We start from the raw sequence: 20,986 nt of genomic DNA on the forward strand, positions 1-20,986 counted from the left end.
TGAGCTGGTGGTGCTGGGGTCTTAAATCTTGTGGGTTCTACATGCTATTGCGTGACATATGTGTTCAGTCGCTCAGTCTTATCCAGCTCTTTGTGACCCCATGGACGGTAGCCCACCAGGCTCCTCTGTCCACGGGATTTTCCAGGCAACAATACTGGAGTGGGTTGCCATTTCCTCCCCCAGGAGATCTTCTCCACCCAGGGATCAAACCCGAGTCTCCTGCGTCTCCTGCCTTAGCTGGCAGATTCTTTACCACTGAGTCGCCCCTTAGTGCAATTCAAAAGTAAAATTAATTGAAACTGTTAAATGTAATTCAGGTATGCAGAGGTTTAAATAACATAAGCAATATAGCCACTGTACTTAGCAAAAAGTATTTGATATTTTTTATATAAGCCTTTTTATTTTATGAAAAAAAAAAGATCAATTCTCACTTGTGGGTCTCCATACTGATCAAGTCAAGCAACAGAATCAAAATTAAAATTTGGGTTTGTACCCACAGAGAAAGTGTCTGGTGGCCGAAGTACAAACACTATTTGCTATAAATCTGCTGTGCAACCCTGAGCAAGTCATTTCACCTCTCTGTTCTAGTCTCCTCATTTATAAAATCAAGATAATAACTGACTTGTGGGAATAGCAAGTGAAAAAAGAAAAGTGAGGGTACTTTTACATGGTTATGATTCGATCACTTGTTTGTTTTTTTCTTTATTGGTTGCCTTCTTTGAAACACTCGGTATTGGAGGCTGGGATTAAAAAGCAGAATGCTGCACACGTGAGAGGGGTCCCTTCTCATTGTCTTAATCTCATAGGGACACCTAGTTTCCAAGAACTGAGAAGTGGTGTCCCTATAGGGGGCTCCCTGGCAGGTAAAGTGTCTACACATCAGGCTTAAGATGTCTACGCTTCAGTAGAAATACAATTTTCAAGGGCCCCGGAGTTTGTTCCTGGGTTTGGGATGAAAGAGACAATAGGCAGGTTTACCTTCAAAAGGCAGGGCTGGCTTCTGTGGCTTCCTCACTCCATCCGGAGCCACCGCTTTGAATTATACATGAGGCGCTTGCAGGAGCTGTGATGATTTTTCAAATATTTCTCTAATTGATGAGAAGGGCTTTGATAAATTGCTGTAGAACCAGGAGCATCTGATCACAAGGAATTCTGTCTTGTTCCTCCTTGACAGATGTTTATTTGACTTAAAGGGAGAGCAGGGTCCAAAGGAACTACTTTTCTCTCCTGGAACTTTTATTCTATTGAGGGGAAAATAATTCTATGAAATGCTATGGTTTTGTTTTTAAATCCAAACATGAGGAGTTCTCCAAGGTCTGCGGTCTTGTGCCTGCCACATTCAGGTGACGGACTTGAGAGCTCAGAGTGGAAGGGCAGGATCCCTGGGCAGCATGGATTCTTGCTTCCCCATCACGTCCTCATGGCTGCTGAAGGTGGAGAGACAAAACACCTCAGAATCACCTTTCCGCACTACCCAGAAAACGGTCCATATGACATTGTTCTGGATCCCCACTGGAACTTAAAAGGAAACTTTCACAATGTCCGAAGCCCTCAGTGTCCTGCAAATGAAGGAGGAGGATGTCCTCAAACTCTCCCGAACCCAGTGAGGTAGCACCAACCTTGGCTTCCAAGTGGTAGTGCATCTACAAAAGGAAGAGGGATGGTGTCTCCACCATAAACCTGAAGGAGACCTGGCCGAAGCTTCTGCAGATGGCTTATGCCATGGTTGCCACTGAAAACCCAACTGATGAACCAGTGTTATATCCTCTGGGAATACTGGCCAATGAATTTGCTGCTGCCCCTTGAGCCCCTCCTACTGCTGGCTGCTCCACTCCTGGAACTTTCACTAACCTGATCCAGGCAGCCTTCTGGTAGCCAAGACTTCTGGTGGTTACTTATCCCAGGGCTGACCACCACGTCTCACAGAAGCCCCTTACACTAACCTGCCATCCGCTGCTCTGCATAACACAGACACTCCTCTGTGCTCTGTGGCTACCGCCATCCCGTGCAACGCAGACAGAGCTCACTCAATGGATCTGATGTGGTGGCTGTTTGCCCAGGAAGTTCTGCACATGCATGGACTCTCCAGTGAACCCCCATGGAAGGTCATGCCTCATCTCTGCTTCTACAGAGACTCTGAAAAGACTGAAAAGGAAGAGCAGGCAGCAGTTGACAAGACTGTGACCAAGGAGGAATTTCAGGGTGGAAGGACTGCTCCAGCTCTGCAGTTCACGTCTACTCAACCTGAGTTGGAGGTCTGAAGGCAGGAGGTACCCTCTGACACTATTCAACTCCCCTGTGAAGACTGGAGTGCTCAGCCTGCGGCTGAAGACTGCTCTGCAGCTCCCACGGCTCAACCACTGAGTGGTCTTAAGCTGTTGTTCCTCAAACTCTCAAAATGGAAATGGGCAAATAGTTTTTTTGAAAAAACTCACCTAAGAGCCAGGATACACGGGCACCAACCCACCAGAATATTGGGATGGACCTCAGCCACAGATCAAAGCAGAGCCAGGCATTAATTTCTGCTTGCTGGCTTGTGATGGGGTCCAAGGGCCTCAGGGGAGGGCATCATAGAGGTGGAGTTGGGGGAAGAGTGAGGGAAGATAGGCACTAACTCGGGGCCTTGAGCAATGACTTTTGCTAATGCTATGGAGATATTTCACTACTTTCCAAGATGTGTCTCCCCAAGCACTGCTCTTAATGAACTCCTCCCTAGCTCCTCCCCCTAAAAGAGTACCCCTGACTCTTAGCATGGTATTTCAAACCCTTTTCCATTCCATTCCAACCCACTTCTCCCACCTTATCCCCCCATTCCTCCCCATTCACCATCCCCCTGAGTTCTAGCCCCTTCCCATCCATTACTTATGTAAGTCACACTCCTTCCTTGAAGTCTGGCCTGACTCTACTCTCATTCTGGACTCTGCACTGGTCATCACTTCTTCTATATTGTCACAACACTGTCACAAAGGTCTGATCTAAAATTTAATGTATCCCAATGTGATTTTTGTAACCTGTGTTAGACATGAACATGCATATGACATTAGTCTAACCAGGGAGATTTATTTGGCTCTTGTTCCCACCAGTTATTGTGGGACATGAGGTCACCTCCCCTCCCCAACTTCTCCATTTATTTCCACCATGATTAGAGTACAGTTCTTGTGAGTTATTGAAGGGGAATCTCCTTCCCTGTGGCTCCTGCTTCAGTGCTGAGGAACCTCTGCTAGCCTAACACTCTCTACCCACCTTGTCTGGTGAGTGTGTGAGAAGGAAATGGATGTGCAGGGCATCTTAGTCCATTCAGGCTGCTATAACAAAGACACCTGAAACTGGCTGGCTTAACATCAAACATTATTTATCCCAGTTCTGAAGCCTGCAAAGTCCAAGATCAAGCTACCAGCAGATTCAGAGCCTGGTGAGAACCTGCTTCCCAGTTCATAGAAGGCCATCTTCTTACTGTGTCCTCACACGGTAGAAAGGGGTCTCCTTTACAAGGACAGTAATCCCCATTCACGATGACCCCATCCTTATGACCCAATCACCTCTCAAAGGCCCCACTTCCAAACAGCATCACGTTGGGAATTAGGTTTCAACAAATGCCTTTTGGGGAGATGCAAACATTCAATCTCTAGGACAGGGACTTCTTTCCTTCTTGCTACTTTGAAATCTATCACCTGCAGAGAGCACATCTCTAAAAGCCACAGGTTTCACAGAGGCTGGCTAGTGTAACAGAGCCTGTGTTTTTCAAAACTACTATGATTAGATGGCTGAGTATCATTCCAGGTGTGTTAGTGAGCCTCCCATCTAAAGCAAATTAATGTTCACCAAGTTGGCTTTATCAGGATTAAAGGCTACTGCCTGATCCCTTCCTGAGCAATGGGGGAAGACAGGGGGTGTTATTTTTAAGTCCCCTCAAACCTCTAAAATCATAGATCCCATAGATACTGAAAGCATAAAAAGAGAACACTATAAATGAATTTATGCACATAAATTCAATAACTTAAATGAAATGGACTTTTTACTTGAAAGCAATAAATGACTAAAAGTCACCTAGGAAGAAATAGATAATGTGAATAGTCCTATATTTATTAAAGATGAAGAGTTTGTCATTAAAACTCTAGGCCAAGATAGTTTTATTGCCATATTCTGCCAGATATTTAAAGAAAAATTATACTGACTATACATAATAATATCCAAAAAATACAAGGAATAACCTCTTGACTCATTTTATAAGGCTGTCACTACTCTGAAGTCAAAATCATAAAAAAACAGTACTAGAAGAAAAAGCTATACACTAATACCCCACATGAACATGCAAATATATTTGAGAAAATATTAGAAAAATATATTAAAATATAATACATGACAACAGAATTAGATTTATTTCAGGAATGGAGATTAGCTAAATGTTTTAAAACTAATGAACACAAGCTATAATATTAATAGGTTAAACGATAAAAGCCACACAATCATATCAATCGGTGCAGAAAAAATTTAACAAAATTCAACATACATTTGTGACAAAAGTTTCAGCAACCAATGATTAGAGGAGAACTTCCTTAACTTGATTTAGAGTATCTACCAAAATTTCATGGCTAACATCAAATTCAATAATGAAGGATTGAATGCTTGCCTTCCCAAACCAGAGAACAAGGCAAAGTTGTTCACTCTCACAGCTGCTATGCACTATCATACTAGAAGCCCTAGCGCAATAAGGGAAGAAAAACCGATAAAGGGCATACAGATTTAAAAGGAAGAACTAAAACTATCCCTATTCACAGGCAACAGGACCAAAAAAAAAAAAAAAAAAAAAAAACCAGCAAAGAATCTACAAAAAACAAAACAAAAATACTTATTATTGAGTTTAGCAAGGTTGCATGATATAAGGTCAACATGAAAAAAAACTATCATATTTTTATATGCTGGTAATAAACAACTGGAAGCCAGAATTTTAAAAATTGATACCATGTACATCATTAAATTACTTATATACAAAAGTCCCCCAAATTAAATAAATCTAAGAAAACATCTTCAGGACTTGCATGATAAACACTGCTGCTGCTGCTGCTGCTGCTAAGTCACTTCAGTCGTGTCCAACTCTGTGCGACCCCATAGACAGCAGCCCACCAGGCTCCTCTGTCCCTGAGGTTCTCCAGGCAAGAACACTGGAGTGGGTTGCCATTTCATTCTCCAATGCATGAAAGTGAAAAGTGAAAGTGAAGACGCTCAGTCGTGTCCTTCTCTTAGCGACCCCATGGACTATAGCCTACCAGGCTCCTCTGTCCATGGGATTTCCCAGGCAAGAGTACTGGAGTGGGGTGCCATTGCCTTCTCTGTGATAAACACTACAAAATGCTTATTAAAGGAATAACATCTAAATAAGTGGAGAGACATACTGTGTTTCTGGATTGAAAGACTCAATATAGTTAAGAAGTTAGTTTTCCCTCAAATTGTTCTATAGATTTAAGGCACTCCCAATCAAAATCCCAGCAGAATGTTTTATAGATATGGACAAGCTGATTCTAAAATTTATAGAAAAAGGAACTAGAATAGCCATAACAAATTTGAAAAAAAAAAATAGATTTAGAGAAGTGACACTACTCCATTTTAAAGCTCCAGTAATCAAGTGAAGACTCTTTAAAGTCCCTTGGACTTCAAGGAGATTAAACCAGTTAATCCTAATGGAAATCAACCTTGAATATTCATTGGAAAGACTGATGCCGAAGATGAAGCTCCAATACTATGGCCACCGGATGCAAAGACCTGACTCACTGGAAAAGACCCTAATGCTGGGGAAGATTGAGGGCAGGAGGAGAAGCGGGTGACAGGATGAGATGGTTAGATAGCGTTACTGACTCAATGGACATGAGTTTGAGCAAACTCTGGGAGATACTGAAGCACAGGGAAGTCTGGCATGCTGTAGTCCAAGGGGTCACAAAGAGTCAAACACGACTTAGAGACTGAAGAGCAACAAAATCAAGACTGCAGGGCCTTGGTAAACAAGTAAATTGATAAAACATAATAAATAACCCAGAAATAGATACAAATATGACCAACTGATTTTTGACAAATTCAATAGAGATGAGATTATCTTTGCAAGAAGTAGCAATGGAACAATTGAATATCCATTGCAAAATACAAAACGAAACAAAAAAACCAAGCTCACACATTCTTTACACAAAATGGATTATGGATCTAAATTAAAATGATTAAACTTTTAGAAGAAAACATCAAGGAACATCTTCATGACCTCGAGTCAGGCAGAGTTCTTAGAAGTGACGTTAAAAGCATCATTCATTAAAGAAACAAATTGATGAATGGGCCTTCGTTAAAACTTTTTTCCCTATGAAAGACACTGTTAAGAAAATGAAAAGACAAACTACAGACTGAGAGACAGTATTTGTAAACCACATACCCGACAAAGGACTTGTATCCGGAATACACAAGTAACTCTCAAAGCTCAACAGAAGGAACATAAACGACCCAATAAAAAAGTTGGGCAAGCAATTGAGACATTTCCCCAAAGGAGACACACAGATGGCAAATAAGTTCATGAAATTCAAAATAACATAAACATCCAAGATACCATCAGAACCTATCAGAATGGCAACAACAAAACACAAACAAAATCCCACAAATGCTGGTGAGTATATGGAGCAACTGGAACGCTATACGTTGCTGGAGAGAATGCAAAAATGAACAGCCATTCTGGAAAACAGTTCAGTAGTTTCTTTTAAAGTTAAACATACACATACTGCATGACCTAATGATCCATTACCGGGCATTTACTCAAGAGAAATAAAAACGTGTTCATGCAAATAGCACCCCATTTATAATTGCCCAAAATGGAAACAGCCTAAATGTCCTTCAGTGGGTGAATGGATAAACACACTGTGGTCCATTTAAACACTAGAATACTAAGTACTCAGCAATTAAAAAGAAGGGGTTTTTAAAGCATGTCACAACATGAGCGCATCTCAAAGGCATTAGGCCAAGCAAAAAGCTACCTCATAAGTTTACATATTGTCTGATTCCACTTCTATGACATTCTGGAAAAGGCAAAGTACGGAGATGGAGAATAGATCAGTGGTTGCATGGGATACAGGTAGGGGGGTTGGCAAAAAGCAGCAGCACGAGGAATTCTGTGGGGGCGCTGAGCAATGGAACTGTTCTCTATCTTAATTGTGATGGTGATTATGTAAATCTATACTCATATGACTATATTCACACACGCGCAGAGGATCCCAGCAGTATTCCCCACCAGCCTGTGATGGTCACGTTCGCTCCATTGTTATCCAGCCCTCCCAAGAAGGCCTGCTTCCAGTGGACTCCTTGTTCCAAAGGTCCCATGAAGACCTCTCAGCACAACCACTTCTCCCAAGGCCCACCTAGCAAAGCTTCCCAGGAGGTGGTCTTCCTAGGCTGGCCCAGAATCTGGCACTACCTCCCGCCCCCAGCCTTGCCACCAGCACCGCCAAGCACCCAGCCATCAGGCAAGTCTGCCAGTGCCGAGGTGCTGCACTAGGAGATGCCCCTCCTAAGCCCCTGGGCAGCAGGAGAAACTATATTTTGCACTAAAGGGAAAAAGGGATTTGTCCCATTTTCTGTGTCACACCTTCACAAAGACCTCGCAAAGTGCTCCCAACTTAAGAACATTTTTGTAGAAGCAGCTCATTCCTTTTTACTTCCAGTAACAGCTGAGCCCTTACCCCCATTTTTTTCATCCTCTGCCCCAAGACGCTGGGCTGAGATGAGTGGAAGATGCCAAATTGTAACTCAGGCTCAGATCTCCCTCCAACCCCTGAGGCTTCCTCTTCCTTTAGGATCACTGGGGTCCCAGGAAACAGAGGATCTCCCAAAGGCATGCAGACCCTAATCACTGGAACCTTAGAATGGGTTATGTTACGTGGCACAAATGACTTCAGTTCAGTTCAGTCGCTCAGTCGTGTCTGACTCTGTGACTTAGCAGGCATAATTAAGGTTATGGGCTTAAAACATGGAGAGTATCTGAATTAGTTGGGTGGGCCTGCTCTAATCATGTGAGCCTTAAAAAGGAGAGAACTTTCTCAAGTGGAGACAGAAGAACTGAGGCAGAAGAAGCCGAAGAGATTGGATCATAAGGATTTGCTGTGTCACTGCTGGCTTTGAAGACAGAGCAAGCAATGGGATGAGGAAAGTAGGGGGTCTTACCAGGCTGACGGAGATCTCCCACAACACCCAGGAGGGAGTAGGAGCTCAGTGGGGCAGCCACAAAGGACAGAGATGGGTGAGGCTGGGAGCAGAGTCTCCCCCAGCACCTCCAGAGAAGAGTCCTGGCCAGTCAACACACTGACCTTGGCTTTGTGAGACCTGGATTGGAGAAACTTGCCCAGCTCACCCAGACTTCTGACACACAGAACTATGAACTGATACACTCAAGTTGTTTTTGAGCTCCTAAGCTTGCAATTGTTTTTATGACAGTGATAGAAAACAGCTGCAGTCATCAGGCAAATAAACTCCCAGCGGGCCCTTCCAACACACCCAGACGTGACTGAACCCCCACGCTGGAGTCAACCTGGGGCCCCTCTGGAATGTCTGTTGTCTCTTCTGTATGCTTCATCTCCTGGTCCAGCAGCCTTGTCCCCAGCAAAGGGCTGGGGGCAGCAGGAGCTGGCAGATTCGTCCCATAATCAGCCACAAAGGGACCCTCACAGAGCCCGAGAATTATTTGAGCAAACGCATTCTAACTCCTCCTTCACAAGCCCACCCCAGATGGTTCATGGCTTCAAATTGAGGCAACCATACAAGCTCCCCATTCGCCTCCTGTAACTCCCTTCTAGAATGCAGGCAAATTGTAAACAGTGACCAAGGAGAAATGGGGCAGGCTTAACCTACCTCCTCTGGGACCCAGAGCCAGCCCTGTGTCCCTTCCTTGGTTCAGTTTTCCTCTGCTGGAACATGACGGGGAGGCCCAGATGGGCCCCAAATTCCTTCCAGCCTTAGGGATCTAGAAATAGAAGACGCCCCAACCCCCACCATCACCACCACCAGGCTGTGTTGGCTCCTGAAAAGGAAACACTGGCTCAGCCGGGAAGTGGCAAGGAGCCCACTCCAGCAGGAGCCCTTCCGAAACAGAAGTCAGGAATGGAACATCCCAGGACGTGTCTGAGTATCTATTCAGTGTTACAGCAGAATCCCGTCCCCCAAAAGATGTAATGGAGTACCAACTCCTAGAATCTGCCAATGTGATCTTATTTGGAAAAAGGGGCTTTACAGGGGGAATCAAGTTAAGGTAAGGTTATTGGAGTGGGCCCAAGTCCAGTGAAGTTGGTGTCCTTATAAGAAAGGAAAGGACAGAGACACAGGAGGGAGATGACCACGTGAGGGCAGAGGTGGAAACTGAAGTGATGCGTCTACGATCCAAGGAACCCCAAGGATTGACGGCCACCGCCCCTGGAAGTTAGCAAGAAGCAAGGAAGTGTTCTCCCCTACAGGTGTCAGAAGGAGCATGGTCCTGTCGGCATCCGGATTTTGGATGTCTCCCCTCCAGAACTGTCAGAGTGACTTCTTAACGGTTTTAAAGCCAGCTAGTTTGTTGTCCTTTGTTACAGCATCCTTAATAAACTAATGAATCCAGTTGGCCAGTAAATATTTATTGAACCACATGTCAGGCAGTGGCCTGGGCACTGTAGATAGAGGAGGAACCCAAACAGATGAAAGTTTCCACCCCCGGAACATTTTCATTGAACTATTGTTCCGAGGGAATGAGGAATTTGTTGAAAAGGTATGGTTAGGAATTAGAGAGTGTCCATAGACTCCTTGATTTATTCGGAATGAGATGAGCTGTGCCATTTTCTGGTCATTTTCCAAATAGAATCACAGAATTTTAGAGCTGGAAAGGACCTTTGCTATTTCTCTAGGCAAAAGTCAGGATTTCCCCAGTCTGGGAACTTAAGTTTAGAGAGGAGGTGCTGGGACCAAAGTGACGCTTCAAGCTGCAGTGATGCATGCCCAGAGCTCCAGTTTGTGTGGACCTTGGGCTGGGAATGAGGTCCACGTGGACCACGGATTGGTGGGGCTCAGAGAATGGGGTTTTCTGGGACCCAATCTTGGGGACTCACAGGGTGCTCTGAGTTCGGGGCTTGCTGAGACAACCAGGAGGCTCTTCAGTGGTGAGGGGACACCCACCCTCCATCCCAGGCATCTCACTGTTTAGGACTGCTAAAGGGCCATGGGACAGGAAGAGAATGAGTTAGGATGACATTGGTCTGAGTCCTAAGGGTGGCTGAGAGTGAATGAGCTGAACTGAGAGCCTGCTGCCTGCCAGAGTTGTGCCAGACAGCTCTGCCCTACTATGGGAGGTGAAAGGTACCAGGGGGAAGGAATCTCTGGAAAGTGGAGGCATGGGGCACGGTCTCACTCCCCAGCTGAGGTCCAGCCTGGCTGTCAGGCTGAGGACCCAGCAGGGACAAGCAGGTAGGGATTAGTGGTGAAGCCTGGCCTTTGGACTCAGACAAACCAGAGGTCCATTGCCAGTGGCGTGACTTTGGGCAAATTAAGTCATCTCTCTGGGTTTCCACTTTCTTCATTTGCAAAATGGATATGCAGATAACTAGTACCTTCCTCCAGGAGCTGCTGGGAGGATTAAGAGGGATGGTCAATATAACTAGTCTGCTACAGTGTGGATCTGGGGGGGACCGCCAAAGGAATTGCCCTCAGTGCAATGCAAGGAGAAGCCGGAAGAGCCCGAGGAGGGAGGGAGGGAATAGGGCACTGTCCAAACTGAGCACAAAGAGTGTGCAGTCAACCCCTCCCCTCCCAGCGGGCATCACCACGCAGGGCCTGGGCCAGACCAAGAAGACAGAAGCAGCGTGGAGCAGGATGGCTCAAGTTTGCTTGTCTTCTGGTGCCGTTGCACCCTGGCTTCAATCCTGGCCTATACTCTGTATACTATTCTGGTCCCATCTCTTTCTGAACCCGCTGTGATCTTTTGTCCTCCTATAATTTCCTGGGAAGTAGCATCCACAATAAAAAGCACAGAAGAAGGGTGACCACAACCACTGTTTCTTATTCCCATTAATAGTCCTGGGGTCATTTCAGCCTGGATATTTCCTATTCCCTCCTCCCTCCCAACAGAATCCTTCACCAGGCCAATGCAACTAGAGATTATCCTGTTAAGAGAAGTAAGTCAGGGAGAGAAAACCGAGTGTCGTACAATACCACTCATATGTAGAATCTAAAATATGTCACAAACGAACGCATCTATGAAACAGAGACAGAATCACAGATATAGAGGATAGACTGGTGGCTGTCAAGGGGGAGGGCTGGGCAGGTGAGGGATGGATCAGGAGTCCGGGATTAGCAGACGCAAACTGGCATAGAGGGAAAGGAAAAACAACAAGGTCTGGCTGTATAGCATGTGCGTATGTGCGTGCTAAGTCACTTCAGCCGTGTCCAACTCTTTGTGACCCTATGGACTCCTCTGGGAGTCCTGCCAGGCTCCTCTGTCCATGGCATTCTCCAGGCAAGAATATTGAAGCGGGTTGTCATGCCTTCCTCCAGGGGATCTTCCAGACCCAGGGACTGAACCTGTGTATAACACAGGGGGTATGCTGTGATAAACCACCATGGAAAAGGATACAAAAAAAGAATGTGTGTATGTATATACCTGAGTCACTTTGCTGTTTAGCAGTAATTAACACAACACTGTAAATCAACCATACTTCAATTTTGAAAAATGAAAAAATCCTTCACCAGGTCATGCTGATTTGACCCCTTAAGCATCTCTTGAATTTGTCTATCTCTCTGCAGCTCTCTCATCATCACTGTTAACAAAGTGACTAACATCTCCCTTCTGTATGGATAACCGGAACTCCTCCTAAACAGTTCTTTTCTTATCTGCCTGTCCCTGTTCCCTACCCTTCATCCACCAAAGCTGTCAGAAGGACCTTCCTAAATACAGGTCTGAGGAGCACTCTCAGCTTCCCACTATGTGATGGCTTTGCATTACTTTTATGAGGAAGAACCAGCCCTAGCCTGTCCTACAGTGTCCTCCATCCTCTCCATGCTCACCCCCCACACATCCCCCTACTCTGAGCTTCAGTGACCTGGGTCTTCTTCCAGCCCATCCACTGTGCTATGCTTCTCCCTGCCACAGGGCCTTTGTACAAGCCATGTCCTCTGCCCAAGGCATCTCTTCCTCTGTCTCCTCTTCTCCTATTTACCTCCTCATCCTCTAGGGTTTGGTTCAGGGTTCACGTTCTCATGGAGTCCCCTTCTCCAGGTTAGTTCAGTTTCGTCTCTTCACATTTGTCTTACATCAGCCTGTATTGTCCTTTCTAGTATTTTCTCATCTTGTTCTTATATAGTCACGTATGTAATTGTCTGCCTACTAATCAGGCTTTAAGAGTTGAGACAGCAAGGACGTTTCTCCTTTGCTCCTCATTTATTCCAGCCCCTAGCACAGACTGGAACATGGCAGGAACTCAGTGAAGATGTTGCTGAATGAATGAATGGCTCCCTTCCTCACTCCCTGCCAGAGAAGACAGCTTTTCCTGTGTGCTACCAGTGCTCCTGTGTAACTACCCAAATACCTTTGGTTATTATCCCCAACTATTTTTAAGATATCACATTTGTATTCAGGCTCGTACACACACACATCCCTTAGAAGCAGCCATCGCTCACAATGCTTTTGATTGACCTTTTCATCAGCGACTCACACGATCAGTCTCTGAGCTGCCCAGGGTAGTGGGAAGGAATCAGTGGAGAAAGAGACTGGAAATGTGCTTGGGGCTCTCAGTGCTTTATCTGAGTGCTAGAGGAGTCTTGCTGGTATTTAGCAGGAGAATTCTATGCTTTGAGGACTCCCCAAATGCTCAGACATGCATGCATATGAAGCTCTTTCTGGAGCTCAAAGTTCCTATTTGAACTGCGTCCCTGAATGAGGACTAGGGTGGACAAGGAAGGGGCCTGGAGTGGGGATGAGCTGGCTGGGAAAGACCCACCAGCACTTAAGTGGCAGAGCTGAGGCCAAGCTCTCAGTGTTTTAGTGAGATGCCTCTTTTAATCATCAGCTAACTTGTCTCTCCTGGGACTTCTTAAAACACTTCTCTCTTTATGGCATAAAAAGAAGAGAGAGCGAGGACTCGACCGTATATCACTGGAAAGACAGGGAGGAATGGTTCAGGGAGCTTTGACACACAGCTGCAAGATGAGGATCCACTGGCAAGGCCAGGTGGGGGCACTGCACAGGCGTGGGAGTGAACGGCCCCAGGCGCAGACCTGCCCCTGTTCTCCTGTGGATCAGCTTCTCTGGGGCCCTGGAGGGCAGGGCGCAGGCTTCCTGCTATCCGCAGTCTGCCCCAGCTGTGCCTTGGAGAGGACTCAACTTCCAATGTGCTTATAGAGGGCGTGTGGGCCCTTAGAGAGCCAACTTGGCTGTGATATCGAACGATCCTTCCCCAGTACTTGGCTTCAGTTCTCCCATCCCCAAGAGAAGACATGGAACTCAACAACCACACCCAAGCCTCCCAGCACTGAGTTCCTAGGCTGAAGACAGGGCTCCTGGGCCCTTCCCCTGGCTCTGTGTTTAGGGAATGGAAAGCCGGATCACTTCTCTCCAATGGCCACCGGAGCAGGGGAGCACTGGTGGATACTAATACCATGCCCTGAGTTCAGCACCCACCTGTGCCCCTTCCGACCAAGTCACTTAACTACAGCTTCTGTCTCTGAAATAGCGAAACTAGCATCTTTGTCCTGCGGTTATTTGAGGGTGAGCAAGGCAGTGCATGTCACATAATGTGCCAAGCCCAAAAGACCACACAGAGGGTGCTTCCCTTTCTGGATGAGACGCATAGCCCATTCTACAGGCTTTGGGTTTCTGTGGGCTTTGTGGCTAGCCTGGGCGTGCTTCACCCAGGTAGCAACGCTGCAAGCAGGCAGAACGCTGCAGAAATGCCTGGTGCAGGCGCTGCCCTCAGGCAGTACGGAGAATCACTTACTATCGGGTGACTAGTGAGGAATAACATTGCTCACAGTTCAGGTGCTCTGATCCAAGTTCATAGCTCCATGGACCAGAGGAGCCACAGGAACCTTATCTGAACCCCACCTCGAGGGCACACAGGCCCAGCTACAAAAGGAAGGGCTGAAAGAGAAAACTCGTTCCAAGGGTTTGCCAACAAATCTGTTCATGAAAGCCTTACCCAGGAACCACTGTCTAGAAAATTAGTTGGAGCTTTTCCCTGGCGAATGTGTGGTTCTCTTTGCCTGACACTGCCCAGGAGAAGAAAGAGTTCTCAGATCAGCAACCAGATTGGTCCCAAACTGGCAAAGTGACACAGGCTAGTAACCAGCTTTGCTGACCCCTGTTTCTCCATCTGAGAGCGGGTACAATCCCGGTTCTGGGGATCTCCCAGGACCATCATGAGAGCCAAGCTGTCAAGTCATGAACCTTCATTTCAAACGGGCAGAATGAGAGAATCGGGGGAACAACCAGAAGATTCAGGTTCTAAGGGGCTGACTCGGGGCCTAGACAGCAGATGACAAGACCTGGGTGTGCGTCTCAGCCTGGCCCCCTCCCAGCTGCACCACACTAGGCAACATGCTGAATCGCCCACAGTTTGGGTTTCCTGATTTTCAAAAGAACAAACAAGGGGATGTTAACATCCACCCAAGAGACATCCTGAGATTAATTCCCAACCAGCTGGTGAAAGTGCAACTGGTCAGAAGCCTTTAGAAAACGTCACCTGGACAAATGGTGGGCGTCGGGAGGTGGGAGGCACACAGACTGTATCTGTTTATTTTCTCCAAGGAGGCACGTCTTTGACCAAAATGGCTGCCAGGAGCATCGCACAGGGACACGGCTGCTTTTGCGAAATCAGACACCCGCTCCCCGTCCCTCGGGCCAGGCATGATTTAATGAAATCCTGTTTACCTCTGGCTGGAGCTGCCGTTTTCAAGATTTCCTTGAAAACACATCCCAGATGGCCTCGGGCGGCTCACTTCCTGTACCAGGAACAAAACACACGTCCCTCTTGGGTGGGCTGGTCCCTGTGGCAGGAACATGCCTTAATTGACAGTAAGCTCGCGTCTCTGGGATCTTCTCCCCTCCTCTCAGCTGTCTTGGCCATGCCATCAGCCTCAGGTCCTGCAGTGCCCGCAATGGACCCTGGCAGCTAGAGAGAGGCTTGATGGAGCAGTGGAGTGCAGTCTTTAGGTTTAGGGAGGCCAGCTGTGGGGACCCTGCCGCAGACCCCAAACCCACACAAGCAGTTCTGTTTCTAGAATAACAGGGCCAGTACACAGCCCAGGCAGATGTTGCAGACTGGGCTCTGTGCAGCTGCCCAGCAGATGGAGTTCCTGTGGACTGAGCCTTGCCCGCAACAAACACCTCAGGTCTGCAGGCTGCGCTCACCTCTGTGTCTTTCGCGTATGTCACCCTGTGTTCCCAGGGCAGCCCACCTAGGTGCTGAGGTAGGATTACTTGGCATTCACCTCTGATTTTATGAATGGGCAACGTGACACTGAGAGAAAATGAAAATAACTTACCCATGATGGTATAGCCAGAGAGAAAGAAAGAAAACTCAAGAACAACTGTATAGGACTAGGAAATCAGGGGTCTCTCTACTAAAGCACAAATCCTTTAGGGAATCAAAGAAACAGTGCAGTCCTTAATTCTACAGATGGGAAAACTTAGGTCCAGAGATGGGAAGAAGCTGCTAGGGGCAGGAGGAGGTCAGAGAAAAGGCTTTTCCAGGCCCGAAAAGCATCTTCTTGCTCGTCACATAGCTGGGACTGAAGGGGAGGTGGTGGAGCAGTGAACGGGGCTACGGGCTTAGTGGCTGGGTCAGGTGGCCCTTTCTGAGCCCTTTAGCTGAGTCTCCAACCTAGTGTTGAGGCTCATCCTCTCCCCTGGGGCTGCCCTGAGAGTGCCTGGGAGAGTGAGGTCAGGCTGGTCATCGGGGGAAGGGCTGGTCATTGGGGTCTCTGAGTCCAGCAATGGCACCTCGCTACACTACACCCCTCGAAACATCTTCAGCAAGGGCAGCACGCTGTGAGTCGTACTTTCAACAGAAATTGTGTGCATGTGAATTCCCTTGGATACTGAAGTAATCCAGGTGCTGGCATGGCTTGAGTCAGACAGAGAGACCAGAAACCTTCAGATGTCATCACAGCTGGTCATCGCCTTGCCCACTAGCCTGTCAGCTTAGACAGGCAGTGATCAGGCCTTATTCACTTTTGTGTCCCCAGGCCTGTGGCTTAACTACCAAGGTCACCTTGGACAAGATAATCCCTCTCAGAATTTCTGTTTTCTTCTCATTCATTCATGCATGCACTCGATATGGATTGATTACTTATTATGAGTCTAAGAGAGGAGCTACAGCAGTGACCAAAAGGGACACAAATTCCTGATCACATGGAGCTTAAACTCCAGTTGGGAGTGGGGAAGGGATGGAAAAGCATATTAGAAACATTGATGGTTTTTAGATGGTGATCATATGGGAAAAAAGCGAGGCAGGAGAGGATGCCAAAGAGAACCATGAGTGGGAAGAGGAGGAGTTTCTATTTTAAATAGGCTGGGCTGGGCATCCCTGGGAAGGTAGTGACAAAGTAAGACAGGACTGAGGCAAGGGAGCAAGCCACAGGGCTGGCTGAGCGAAGAATGGTCCAGGTGGATGGGAATGCAGAGCTCGGGTCAGAACATCACTCAGAAGAGCTGCACGACAGGATGTTCTCAACAACGACACGAGCGACTGGCTCCAGAAGGGTGTGATTCAGGGTAGGTGCTCACAAACTGTCTCATTTCCTTCCACTTTTCTTCTCAAATTTGTTAGCAAAATGAAGCTTTATTTTATTTAAAGCCTTTGGGGAAAAAAAAAAAAAGCTGTTTTCAAAGGCAGTTAAAGAAATGTAATCAATCGTATGGTGTCAAGTGACAGATGGAAAAGGAAACCAAGAAAGAACAGACGTTGGAAACGTTCACAGGAAAATGTCACCACTGGAAGGAAGGTAAACAATCATCTTCTCCAAAGCTTCTAGTCATTCAAAGGAAACTGAAGTCCAGGGAAGGGAAGGGACTTGACCGAGGTCAGTCCAAGAATAAGTATTACGGTAAACTTCCTCTCATTTGGAAATAAACAGGTGTTCTGACGGTAAAAGGCACACAGACTTGCTGCCAAGGGCAGGGAGGAGCTCCGGGCAGATGTGTTCTGGAATGATACAGACTCGGGTTTGAATCCTGGGAATAGCAAGTGTTTGTGAGAGGCAGTACAACTGGGACTCTCATATAAAACAGTCCAGCCAGCTTGGAAAAAAAGATCTGGCAGTTTCTTATAAAACTAAACACACCCCTGTCCCATAACCCAATATTTCCACTCTTAGACGTTTACCTAAGAGAAATAAAAACATGTTTGTACAAATCTTTGTACAAGGATGTTCAAAGCAGTTTTATTCATAATTGTCAAACTGGAAAAACCCAGGGCCCATCAACCTAAAAAAAAAAAAAACCCAAAACAATTATGGTATATTCATATAATGAAATTATACTCACCAATAAAAATTAACCCACAGATACATACAAAATATGGATGAATTTAAGAAACCCATCATTTGGTTAAATGAAACCAAAAGGAAGAGATAAAGCAGCAGAGCTGAAGAAATAAAGGTGATCCAAAAATTCTAACAGCTGCTTGTTATGTTTTCTAGTTGCTCAGAAACTTCTGAATACCCTTGCTATGTTTCATAAGTATACTGCATTATGAGTTCTGTCTTCTCAAGGGAGAAATCAGAATACTTTCTGTGTGTGTGCGTGCTAGGGTGTTTCAGTTCAGTTCAGTTCAGTCGCTTAGTCGTGTCTGACTCTGCGACCCCATGAATCACAGCACACCAGGCCTCCCTGTCCATCACCAACTCAATTCACTCAGACTCTCGTCCATCGAGTCAGTGATGCCATTCAGCCATCTCATCCTCTTTTGTCCCCTTCTCCTTCCCCCAATCCCTCCCAGCCTCAGAGTCTTTTCCAATGAGTTAACTCTTCGCATGAGGTGGCCAAAGTACTGGAGTTCAGCTTTAGCATCATTCCTTCCAAAGAAATCCCAGGGTTGATCTCCTTCAGAATGGACTGGTTGGATCTCCTTGCAGTCCAAGGGACTCTCAAGAGTCTTCAACACCACAGCTCAAAAGCATCAATTCTTCGGTTGCTTTAGTCGTGTCCTATTCTTTGCGACCCTCGGGACTGTAGCCCGCCAGGCTCCTCTGTCCATGGGATTCTCCAGGCAAGAATATTGGAGTGGGTGGCCATGCCCTCCTCCAGGGGATCTTCCCAACCCAGGGATTGAACCTGCGTCCCCTGCAGCTCCTACATTGTAGGCGGATTCTTTACCACTGAGCCACAGGAGAAACCCCTGAATACTTGCTTACCCAGCCTCTTTAGCAGCTAGCACAAGTGTCTGACCCCTCCAATCAGAGACCTGCCGGAGAGTTGGATTTAGAGGTGAGCGACTGGAGGAAGGGAACTCAGCACAGAATCTGTGTTTGCTGGTGAGGGTGGAGGCTAAGAGGTCTCAGCAGCAGTGACTACCCAGTTGCATTTGGGTAAGGAAGTGGCATGGAGCTGATAGCAACTGATAGGAAACAACAAGTAGCGAATAGGAAATCCTGTCATAGCGAGGATATAGCGATGACGCAGTGGCGGTAGCATGGCAGGTCCCTCCCTCATCAGACCATTTGCTGGAGTCAGGTGTCCGGCAGTGTTTATAGAAGCTTAACCTCTCGAGACAGGTCCTCAAGTCCTTACAATACATTCATTAGCCCCCCAGAATGCTAAGAGATAGGCTACCTGGAGAAGGGAGAGGCTACCCACTCCAGTATTCTTGGGCTTCCCTGGTGGCTCAGATGATAAGGAATCCGCCTGCAATGTGGGAGACCTGAGTTCGATCTCTGGGTTGGCAAGATCCCCTGGAAAAGAGAATGGCAGCGCACTTTAGTATTCTTGCCTGGAGAATCCCCGTGGACAGAGGAGCCTGGAGGGCTACAAAAGGTCAGACATCACTGAGCCACTAAGCTCACAGCACACAGGCTGGGTAAACCACTGCCACCCCCGCTCCTTTCCACCCCGCCTGCTGCTATTCATGCCTTGCTCTCCACCGCATTTAATGGCAACTCTGTGCTTTGAGTTGTTTAGGTCAACAACCTGACTCCTTTTACTCCTCTCAGATGTAACGCTCAGTCTAGCACATCCTGTGTAAAGGTCTGACCTCTAAAACAGACCCAGCACCCAACCTCCTCAACTCCTGGGGTGTTGCCACCCTTCTCCAAACCATCATTTCGTATTCAGATCTGAAAAAACAATAGGCGAATTAACTATCTCCCTGCTTCCATCCTTGTGCGCTGTATTTAAGTTTCAAAACTGCAGTCAGAATGACCCTTCTAAAAACATTAATCAGATCTTGTCATTCCTCCACTGAAAAACCCATGGTGATTCTTCATCTCACTCAGAGTAAACACCAAAACCTGCACAGTGGTCCAAACGGATGCAAAACTCCTAAATATATTTTTAGAAAACTGAATTTAATTGTATATGGATTAAAAAATACATTATGGTTAAGTAAGTGGTGTGGCTTACCAGACATCAAGACTCATTACAAAGTCATGGTAGTTAAAATAGTTGCTACTGATATAAAAAGAAAAAAAAAAGACAAATACACTAACTTAAAAAGTACACAGAGTTCCAAATGCATGAGAATCTGGTATTGTTGATAACTGTTAAAAAAATGTCTGAGGTTTTAGGTTACTTGCAAGTTCACAAGTTAGTCTGCCACAATTGCAGTATTGCTGGCAGAACTTGAGATCCCTAGTTCAAAGCTAAAGGACACCTTATTGCTCATACTGATAGCAATAGCCAGATAATCTGCATTTGTGCTGGTTTCCTGGGTCCCAATTCCTATAGGCCGGCATGTGGAAATCTGGGTGATGCCTGCACACACAGTGGGTTAAGTGACAAGACAGGAGCTCCTAGCTTAAGAAACCCAGATCTTCATAATGGTCAATAAGCCTACTGTCCTTTGCCCCAGCAGGAGATATCTTTATTATACTGGGTAGTATATATATATGGAGAAGGCAATGGCATCCCACTCCAGTACTCTTGCCTGGAAAGTCCCATGGACGGAGGAGCCTGGTGGGCTGCAGTCCATGGGGTCACTAAGAGTTGGACATGACCGAGCGACTTCACTTTCACTTTTCACTTTCATGCATTGGAGAAGGAAATTGCAACCCACTCCAGTGTTCTTGCCTGGAGAATCCCAGGGACCAGGAGCCTCGTGGGCTGCCGTCTATGGGGTCGCACAGAGTCAGACACCACTGAAGCGACTTAGCAGCAGCAGCAGCAGTATATATATATATATATATATGGGCTTCCCTGGTGGCTCAGATGGTAAAGAATCTGCCTGCAATGTGGGAGACTTGGGTCGATCCGTGGGTTGGGAAGATCCCCTGGAGGAAGGCATGGCAACCCACTCTAGTATTCTTGCCTGGAGAATCCCCATGGAGAGAGGAGCCTGGTGGGCTGCAGTCCATGGGGTAGAAAAGAGTCCGACACGACTGAGTGACTAAGCGTGCACACAATGTGTGTGTGTGTATAAAACAAATCTATTCTTTGCTCTCCACTGAGTTACCATCTTGATTTTTGATGACTGCTATTCAAATACCCTCAAAAAAATAACTGCAAACAAAATCTATCATAGCCTCTGATCACAAGATGTGAAGAAATGCAAGAGCCACATGAAGAATTGTCTACCAATGGTTTATGGTAGTCAGGATCACAAATTATTGGACAACAGGACAAATTATTTAGCAAATTATGTTAGGAATAGTAACTTCCTGTGCAGAAAAAAAAAAGAAATAGAGTTCTTACCTCATATTTCTATAAAAATAAATTTCAGTGGTTTAAAGACCTAGGTGTGAAAATTCAGGCTAAAAACTAATAGAAAGAAAGGTAGGTTTTTGTTTTCATTTT

General features: G+C 46.3%; 1 pseudogene; it reads left to right on the plus strand.

Moving 5' to 3' along the window:
* Positions 1 to 1,538: 1,538 nt before the first annotated feature.
* Positions 1,539 to 7,522, plus strand: LOC120865134 (annotated as a pseudogene).
* The last annotated feature ends 13,464 nt before the right edge of the window (positions 7,523 to 20,986 follow it).

The sequence above is a fragment of the Oryx dammah genome, unplaced genomic scaffold (assembly GCF_014754425.2).
Source record: "Oryx dammah isolate SB20612 unplaced genomic scaffold, SCBI_Odam_1.1 HiC_scaffold_6, whole genome shotgun sequence".
NCBI classification, from domain to species: Eukaryota; Metazoa; Chordata; class Mammalia; order Artiodactyla; family Bovidae; genus Oryx; species Oryx dammah.